The sequence below is a fragment of the Fukomys damarensis genome, unplaced genomic scaffold (assembly GCF_012274545.1).
Source record: "Fukomys damarensis isolate Sample0158 unplaced genomic scaffold, DMR_v1.0_HiC HiC_scaffold_19, whole genome shotgun sequence".
NCBI lineage: Eukaryota > Metazoa > Chordata > Mammalia > Rodentia > Bathyergidae > Fukomys > Fukomys damarensis.
The window spans coordinates 13,148,350-13,158,807 of NW_022900931.1; positions in this window are offsets into that span (position 1 = coordinate 13,148,350).

Genomic DNA, 10,458 nt, shown 5'->3' on the forward strand with positions numbered 1-10,458 from the left:
GATCCGCGCTGTCATGAAAGATACCCCAGAGGGATCCCTGTCACCTTCCATCATGTGAAGACATGATAAAGCAATGTTCATATACAAACTAGGAAAGAGATCCTCATCAGATACTGTAGCTGATGGTATCTTGACCTTCGACTTCCCAGCCTGCAGAAATGTGAAAAATAAATTTCTGCTCTCTGTAAGTCACTCATTGTATAGTGTTTTGTTATAGCCTCCTGAGCAGATGACAAGAGCTGATGATGAATAAAGTTTTCAGACTGGCCTTAGCCCACAGACCACTCTTTGAACTGTCATGCTATGGTCTGAAAGTTCCCTGTGCAACTCATGCTAAAGCTTGGTTGTCATTGTAACCATACTGAGAGATGGGATCTTTAATTAATTCATAAGGATTCTTCTGTCACAAATCGATCAATGCTGCTATTGAAGGAACAGGTAAGTTATCATCTTGGGAATGGGTTCCTAACCAAAAACAGGATGAACTTGGCCCCATTTCCTCTATTTGTCTGGTGCTCTTCGTCCCTCTGTCATGCTGAGATGCAGGGAGGAGAAGGCCCCCACCAGATACAGTCCCTCAGCCTTGGGCTTCCCAGTCTCCAGAATTGTGAACAAAATCAACATCTATTATTAATAACTTACACAAGCTGTGGTAATTTGCACAGCAGAAAATGAGCTAGGACAATTACTAGGGAAAATAGGGCTGCTTATTCCACTATGGCCCTTGTAATTGACATATACCGTATATTTCAAATATCCAAAAAGTGGGACACTGAAGAGTCATGTAAAATGAATATGGCCAAAAAAAATTACAGAGATTTTTTCCCCCATATTAATTAAGAAAAGCATGTTAGGAAACAAAATTGTTAAGGAGCAGCAGCATGTTAAAAGAGCCAAAAGGTATAACTGTGGTTATATCCAGATGATGGGATTATGAAGGATTTTTTCCCTTTGTTGTTAATATTTTATTATCCATATATCCTGATTTTCTACAGTGATCACATTTGCATCAATGTATTAGACTCATGGACAAGGATTCTTATTTTTAAAATAATTATTCAGGCATCACTATTTTTCAATCTAGTTTCCATTACTGTGTCCCTTTGTGCCTTGATAAGTGGCTGGATTGTCCCTTGTAAAAATAACGTTCCCAGCCATACAATCTGCCACAGTGAAGCCAGCTATTGGCTTTGGCTACTGTATGAAAATAGAAGCATGTAGTTTCAAAGATATATTCAGTTGAGTGCCATGAATTCCACATGATAAAATAATCTGAAATAGGGTTATAGCTAAAGAAGTTCACTGTGACAACTTATAAGCAGTCATACACCCATAACAAATGGGTAATCATTACATTTCTGTATTTTACACAGATATACTTTTGTATGTCCAGTTGTGGAAAGCGGGAAACACTTCACTAAAATAAGCCAGCATGAATTGAGATGAGCTTTTATTGAAAATTTCTGCTTGATTTTGTATTGTACATCATTTTCAATAAATTAATCCTTATCTTCCTAAGCCAGGCCTTCAACATGTCTGGAACAAGACTCAGCCAAATATCAAAATAGGAGGATGGAAACAGTTCAAAGGAAACACATTAGCCAAATCTAAATTAGATGAATCTGTGCCCTCTGGGATGGAAAGCACTTATGAAATTATTATTTGTAAAGTATTATTTGTGGCATATTAATGAAAAGTTAGATCTGTCAGTTTTAAAATAGTGTATTAAGCAGGTACCAATCTATTTAGAACAATGTGTAATAGCAGTGCATTTTTCCAGTAGATTATTCTGTTGTTCTTCAATTTGAAAAGGAATAATTAATGTCAAGCCTTTACCTTAAATTTTTGGGTTTTATATTTCAAATTATATATTTCATGATACTTGAGGCTTCAGTTCTACTAATATACTCAAGTCTGCCACTAAAATCTCATGGTCACTGTAGAGGCACAGTGACGCTCAACAACTAGGCCACACCCCGAGAGGTCTGACAGGAGGCTTTATTCAGGAAGGCAGGTCAGGGAGAGAGGAGAGAGGGAAGAGAGAGAGAGAAAGAACAAAGAAAGGAAGGTCCTTTCATTGGTTTTGGGCTGGGCTATTGCTTATTTATGAGGAGTGTGCTACTTTTAACCTATCATAGGCCAGGTTGCCTTTTATGGGTTCAGTCCTGCAGAAACTTAGGTTTAACTCATCTGGACCCTGTGGCCTTAGAGGGAGGGAAACTAAAGATAAGAGCATGAGGTAATTTTAAGAGCCAAGAAGCACCAGGAAAATGCAGCCTGTGATGGCAGCGTCAGGTCCCTAACAGTCACAGTAAATAGAATCAGTACAGTAGGGGAAACAGAAGTGACTGCGAGTGGAAAGGTCCCTGTCAGTGGCACAAAGCCACAACAGTTGCAGCAGCCGTAGTAAGAGGGGTGACCATTCAGACCTCCCTTACTCACCTGGGGCCTAGGGAAAGGCAGGAAGTGGCAGCTTCACGTGATACCTACATCCATCCCATTCTGCCGGCAGGAAGTGTCTGAGGAAAGACTACCTCAGTTCACTAGCTCTGTACGAACAGGCCGCTTTGCACTTTCCTCTTATTCTTATCACCAGAAAAAGAAAAGAAAATGCCCTGCTGAAAGCCCACCTTCCTTACGTTGGGGATAACTGCCTCATAAGGAGCACACCCACCTTCCGTGACTACTTTGTTATTCAGCCTACTGATAGTACAGTCAGGAAATGAGTCTTCAAACCCTCCCAGGAGTCTGCCTGGAAAAAGTGGGATTCGAATTAGAGAACCGGCCCTACACGCCGACTACTGGGCCTTTCTCAGGCACATATGTAACAAATGCAAGAGAACAAGAAATGGTCATGATTTTGTCTTTCTTGAATATCAGGGCAGAAGGAGGTAGAGAGTATAAATGTCATAAAAGAATGAATATTCAGCTCCAAAACTGCTTAAGTTAATTTGGGACCAAAAAACACAATAGGTTTTTATTGCTCAATTCCAGCCCATTTGTAGAAAACTAAAAGGCCAAGTAAAGTGGGTGAAAAACAAGACACTAAGCCAGGTAGGAACTTGCCACCTTGGCTTTCAATGCTACTGCAGTTGAATTAACTATTTGTCACCAGCCTTCAAGGACCTTAGTCGGTCTGGCATGGTATTTCATGATTGTAGTCCCAAGTCTGGGAGGCTGGAGCAGCAGATTCCAAGTCTGAACCCAGCCTGGCCAACTTAGCTACTTAGAAGACCTTCTCTCAAAATAAAAAATAAAAAGGGCTGGGAATGCATACAGCTCAATGCAAAGACCTTGGACTCAATCTCAAGTACCAGAAAAAAAAAATCAATATAATTTTGATGAGCAAGCAATAATAACACAAAATCAAATGTAGAAACAGGAAAATTCATTCTATGCTGTAAGGAATTACTGTACTTAGAGACAATTGATGAATCCCTGGGCCAGTCAGATGGAAGCATCTCAAAACAAATTCTCAAATTTACCATAAACCTACACCTTGTCTCCACTACTTTCCACCAAGAAGCAAATTTTGAGAGCTAAATGTGCCAGTTAAATAAGCATCTATTGCCTTCAAACCAAAAGGATTACTACAGGTATATTGAATTTGCTGGCTTTGTTTAAAGTATACGTTTCATTCTCTGTAGAAAAATGGTTCAATATCTAATGCTGGACTCATTTCAAAAAGATTTACCCTCAGCAGTGTAAATGTGGATTTTATGTTAGGCTCCTTAGGAAATGTTTATTTTACTTTGAAATATAATTTCTGGTGAGTGCCTACCTAAGCAGGAACAACTGAAAATTGCTTTGTGGTCATTGAGATTGAGTGACTTCCAGCTTCAGAAATTTCAAATTGTTTTTACTTGCGGTGACCCTAAGGGTAGTTCTGGAAGTCCTCTCGTATAGTGTCTGTGAGATATGATAAAAAATACAGTGAGCACTGCTGCCAAGTGCCACCCAAAGGAAGAGCAGGCTCTTCCTCAGATACCTGCACTCCCAGGCTTGCAGCATTTCACAGTAGGTAAAGGATGAAACAACCTGTTATGGTTTATATCTAGATGGCCCCTCAAAAGCTCATGAAAGCGTAGATGGGAGATGATTGGATCACGGGGGTTTGACCCGCTGGTGAATTTATAGCTAAATGTGACGTTAGGAGATAAAGCCTGATAGAAGAGGTGGTCACTGGGGGCGCGGCTTGGAAGGGCATTTCTCCCTCCTCCTGTGATCTCCACTTCCTGTCTGCTACATCATGAGCTGTTCTCCTCTGCCACGCACCTCTACCATACCACCCTGCCTTGGAGCCACCAACTGTGGGCTCTGAGTCCATATGAGAAACTGTGAGTCAAAGTAAATCTGTCCTCCTTTAACTTGTAGGTAGCGGGTATTTTGGCCCAGCAAGGAGAAAGTAACTAAGACACACCTAAGTGTTTGTTGGTAGATAAATGGATAACTTGGAGTGTATATAGACACACACAATAGAATGTTTGCAGGTCTTAGGGAAGAAGGAGATTCTGCCATTTGAGACAGCATGGATGGAACTGGAGTATACTGTGCTAAGCAACGTAAGCCACAAAGACAGGAGCGCACCAGTGTGTGGAATCATATAGAATCCAATTTTCCCACCACCATTTATTGAAAAGCCGATTTCCTCATTGTGAGGTCTTGGCAGCCTTGTCTATAGTAGGTTGACCTTGTATAATTGGGCTTCTTTTGGGGCTACCCTCTGTTCTATTTATCTGTATGCCTGTTTCATTTATTGTAACTTTGTATTTTGGAGTCGGGAAATACAATGTCTCCAGCCTTGTCTTCTGTCTTAAGATTGCATTGGCTCTTCTTGGCCCTTTGTGGTTCCAGGGGAAATTTAGAATTGTTTTTTTCTATTTCTATAAAAAATGCCTTTAGAATCTTTAGAAAAATTTGTTAGTGAGGATATTGTAGCAACACTAAGTTTCCAATTGATGAGCACGGTATGCCTTTCCACTTGTTTGTGTATTTTTTAGTTTCTGTCATCAGTTTTGTATAGTTTTAAGTACAAGTAATTCACCTCTTTAGTTTATTCCTAAGAATTTTGTTGTTTTCGATGTTGTTGCAAATGGAATTATTTTCTTAACTTCATTTTTAGATATTAACAAAGGTTCACCACTAGTGTATAGAAATTCAAATTATTTTTGTATGTTGATTTTGTGTTCAGTGACTTTAGTGAACTCATTTTTTACTACTATCAGTTTTCGGTTTAGAGTCTTTAGGGTTTCTACATATACATATAAGATCCTGTCATGTGCAAATAGGTATAATTTTCTTTCACCTTTCATTGAATTTCTTTTGTTTCTTTTTCTTGCTTAACTGCTCTGGCTAGGATTTGTACTAGGGATAGAAGTGAGAAGAATTGGCATTCTTGTTGTGCTTATGATCTCAGAGAAGAGGTTTCTTGTTAGCTTCAGGAATTTTATGTATGACCTTTATTATGCTGATACAATTTCTTTCTATTCCTAATTTGTTTGTTGTTTCTCTTGAAAAGGGTGTTAAGTTGTACCACGTTCATTTTCTGTACTTATTGAGATTATCATGTGGTCTTTATCCCTCTTCCTGTGATGTTCTACACCACATTAGGTAATTTTCATATTTGGACCACCCTTACACCCCAAGAATAAATTCCACTTGGGATTTATGATCCTTTTAATGTGCTGTTAATATTTACTTCCTAATATTTTTTTGAGGGCTTTTGTGTCTACTTTATCAGAGACGTTGGCCTGTGGGTTTCTTTTCTGGCAATGTCTTTGTTTGGTTTTGGTGTCAGGACAGTACCAGCCTAAGAAAATGAGTTTGGGAGAACTCCCCCCTCTTCCGTTGTTTGGAAGAGATTAAGAAAGCTTGGCATTAATTCTTCTTTATATGTTTGGTAGAAGTCACCAGTGCAAGCTCTTGATCCTTGTCTTTTCTTTATTGGGAAGGTTTTGATTACTGATTTAATCTCTTCAGCAGTTACAGGTCTATTCAAATTGTAAGTTTGATAGTTTTTATATTTTTAGGATTTGTTTCAGTTTTTCTAGGTTACTTAATTTATTAGCATAGAATTGTTTATCATAGTCTCATCATTCTTTTTTTTCTGTGGCATCAAAAGTAATATCTTCTCTATGAATTGTCTTCATTTAAATACATTTTCTGTTTTTTATCTTAGTTATGCTAGTTTTATCTCCAAAATACCCCAACTCTTACTTGGGTTATTAAATAGTTTTTATGCCATATTTGATATACTTCTGGTCTGATTTTTATTATTTTCTTTCTTCTGCTAATTTTGAGCTTAGTTTGACCTTTTTCTTCTATTTCCTTACAGTATAAGATTCAGTTGTTTAAAGATTTTTATTTTTCATTTTCAAAAGAAGTGTTTCTCACTATGTTATTTAGTTTTCTTTTTGTATTATTCTGTAAATTTTGGTTGTGTTTTCATTTTTAATTTGTCTAAATATCTCTTCTAATTTCTTCTTGAATTCTTTTTTGACTCATGGTTATTTAAGATTGTGTTGTTTAATTTCTACAAATTTTTTTCACTTTTTTTCCTGTGCTGCTGATATCTGACTTCATTTCACTATGGTCAGATAAGATACCTGATACTTGAGTGATTTAGAAATTCTCCAATTGTTTAAGATTTTCTTTATGAATAAAGACATGTTTTATCCTAGAGAAAGACTCATATCATCTGAGAAGAAAGCATTTCCTGCTGTTAATTGGGAGAATGTTTTCTGTACGTCTCTTAGGTTCATTTGTTCTATAGTCTTACTCATATCCACTGCTTTTTTATTGATTTTCTGTCTGGGTGATCTGTCCATTACTGAAGTCCTCAACTATTATTGTATAGCTGCCTATGTTTTAGTGCCTCTTGGAAAACAATTACCTCTTTACAAAAATAGCCTCATGATTCCAACATTTATTCAAGTTCCCAGTTTGCCTTGAGCCTCCACAGCATGCTCAGAAAGTCCATCTAAGTAAACTTTATTTCTTATTGCATAAGAAAAATATGTGAATTGATGTGTAGGTTTGGAAATTTGTAACAGAGAACCACTGGACTGAGTTCAAGAAAACCTATAGTTAGGTAGATCTCCCTCTAAAGTAACCTTGGATGGAATACTCACCTTCCCTGGGCCTTGGGCTTACCTGCTTGCACTATTAAGCTTCGATCAAATGCTTTAAAAAACCCCTTCCTGTTCTGAACACTTGTTCAGGCCTTTCTGAGATTTCCTTACTGCTGTACTTCTCTCGTTGATTTCCTTATCATCTTTGCCACTGTGACTTCCGAGTCTCGCTTCAGTTACTGCTACAGCCCAGCTTTTTAACTCATCTCTTGCTTTCCGTTTTCCCACTCTCCTGCTTTCCCCAATCCAGGCTCCACACTACCACTTGTTCCTTTGTTAGAACGTTTTAACAGCCCAAAGCCAAGTCCAAACATCTAAACAGGACTTGTAAGGCCTTGCCTGTTCCCTGAGAGTGCTGTTCCTAGCACACTGCATTTCCTTGCCTGAAATATCACTCCCCAGACCCCTCTACCTACCTGAGTCCTGTTCATCTTTCAATTATTAGCCATCACTAATGAGGAATTCTTGGGATCACAATATTCTGTGCATCTAGTCATAATAGTCTTTATTATTGATATTGCTTATTTAAAATTAATCCTCAAAAGAGCTAAGACCAGTCTCCTTGGTTCAAATCATACTCTTGTCGCTAACCTCAAATGAGGACTTTAAATATTTTTTTATCTTATTGAGTTTATTGGTATATTTTAGATATACAGTACAGTTATATTCATCATTGGAAACTTGTAGCCTTACATGACAGATATTGGCTCTCATTTTTTTCCCATACCCCTGCCCTTGCTTCATCCCCTCTACCCTCCCCTATTTACAAAGACTTTGTTTCCATTTTTTCTTGATATCTTTTCTTGTCCCTTCTTTCCTTTCCCCTCCCCTTCCCACTTCCTCTACACCTTTATTCCTTTTCTTCCTATTTCACATTATCAGTTATACATTTGGATCTTATGAGCACTTTAATTCTTTTCATTCTACTTTAATTCCTTGTTTTCTACTTCCAAGTTTTCAATCAGTTAATAATGAGCTCTAAACATTGTTTTTAAGGAAGAAGTATAACTCACCTAAAAACACATAGGAAAATCTTGAGCATATATTAAGCATTTAATATATGCCAGCTATTTCTATTGTTATCATTCTTTGCTCTCTTCCATTATAACAGTCAGTATGGGCTTAATTATAATTACATGATAGCTAAAAATGTCTTTTACACTTGAATGCTAAATAGAAAACACAAAAAATAGACACATTGAACAATTAAACAAATGCATCCTGCTAATGGTATTTCATGTGCCAGTGAAGTGGAGACTCGTATTGTTATGTGCTAAGTACATATAATTAATCATATTTATTATAAATAATGTACTCATATATTTGGAAAATATTAGTTTGAATCATTATAAAGTATTTCTAAATTCTGCCAGCAAATAGTTCATGATCTGCTTCCTCACAGCTTAAGCTAATGGAAAAGCCTTGGGAGAAATCATCATTTTGAGGAAAACAGATCCTGAAAGCTTATGGCCTAAAAGGAAATCTGGCATGTATCTCTTAATATTCTTAGAAATTACTCATAGGTTTAGCTTTTATTAATTCATAACTCTTCAAAGTTATGAAATGTAAAAGGCCCTGAAGTCCAATTTCCCGGTCCAGTATTTGACTTTGCACAGTGCCTCTGAGCCAGGTGACCGGACAGCCAGTGCACGGGCAGTGAGATGATTAAATCTCTGCTGGTTTCCATAGTAACATATGGTTTATTAATGGTTTACCTAGGAGTTTTCAAGGATACAGTCTCCCAGCATTATAGCTGAAGCAAATTGCAGTTTCGTCAAAGATGATGAAAGGAAAGTGAACAGTGGGTAAGAAAACAAGAAAGATATTAATCAATATTCAGCTGGATTTTTTTTTCTCTGTCAAGTAGCAATAATAATGCAGACAGGAGTCGTGACTAGAAAAGATAGAGTATCAGTATTTTTGTCACTGGTTAGTGTTCACTATTGTTCTAACTCAATTTACAAGCTTTCCCATTGTCTCCCACCCATCCAGCTATTCATTCATTTTATTTTTTTCTTTTTCATCTGATTCCCTCTTCCACTCCACCTTTTTCTGCACTTTCTTATCTTTCTTTGTTTGTCCAAGTATTTTTTATTACTATGATTCAATGATCGGGTTTTCCCTTAACGATCCAGAAATCTAGCTATACTATATAATAAATGCTTTGACACCTGAGGAGTATGGCTGGGTAGCAACAATACAGAGATGAAGTTAAGGACTCAATAAGTATAGGACAGATAGCTTTAATTTTACAAATATTTAAATTCCAAAGAGCAAAGCATGATGTCAGATCCTGCCATGGACAATAAGTAAGATCTGGTTCTCTGTCCTTTGGAAAATGTACCAGGAAATTTGTAAACAAAACTAAAGTAGCATGAAGCTATAACTATGAGAAGCAATATAAGGAGAGGAAGGCATAAGGGAGGGGGAATAGGTGTAGAAAGTCAGAAGGAGAATATTACACAAGGGGAAGTGAATAGAAATAAAGTAGTTAGCAAAGGGAAAATCACTGTTAATTACAAATGTTATACTTCTGCGTGTTCAAGATAGGGAAAACACATTTCTGTGATTGCAGGTCCTTAACACTGGTTAGAAATCTGGACCTCAGCTGTTGATGAAGGATGGTATATATGGCTTTAGCAAGTCTTTTTTTATGACCTGAATGAAAGCTTTGTACATTGAGATATTTTGTCTTACTAAATAGTGCAGATTATTGTGAACTGGCATAGTCAGGCCAAAAACAGCTGTCTTTATAAACAAAGACTTTGAAATAATTTTTAAAAATGTGTGAAAAGAGATTAAAATATTTCTGTGAAGAATCCTGTGAAAAAATTCATCATTTCTATTAGATTTGCTGCCATTCAAACACTTAATGGTAAACTATTCTTTTAAATTATTTCAGCAATGCAAAAAATTCTAGTTTCTGCCTCCTACCATATGTATTATAAGAAAATACTTAATCATGAAATGCAAGATCAGTGTGTCAAGTAAATGTAATGATATTTTCTCAACACCAACTACACAGAGCATGATTTATATAAATGTTCATCGTTCCAAAGAATGGAATCCTTTCACTTGGTGCAGTAAATTGCATACTGTCTTTTTACAGCTGTTCCCAAAGACAAAGATATTTTTGAACTTCATTTATAAAACATAAATATCAGATTGTTGTCCCAGCCTTCTTGTAATTCAAAATAACATCGGAGCTGGCTGAACATATTACTCATGCATTGGGGACAATTTAAAGTTAACATTGCAAAATGAAGATGAATGTGCAAAATGTCCTAGTTTTTTATTCAAAAAATGTGAATATATTTCATATATATAT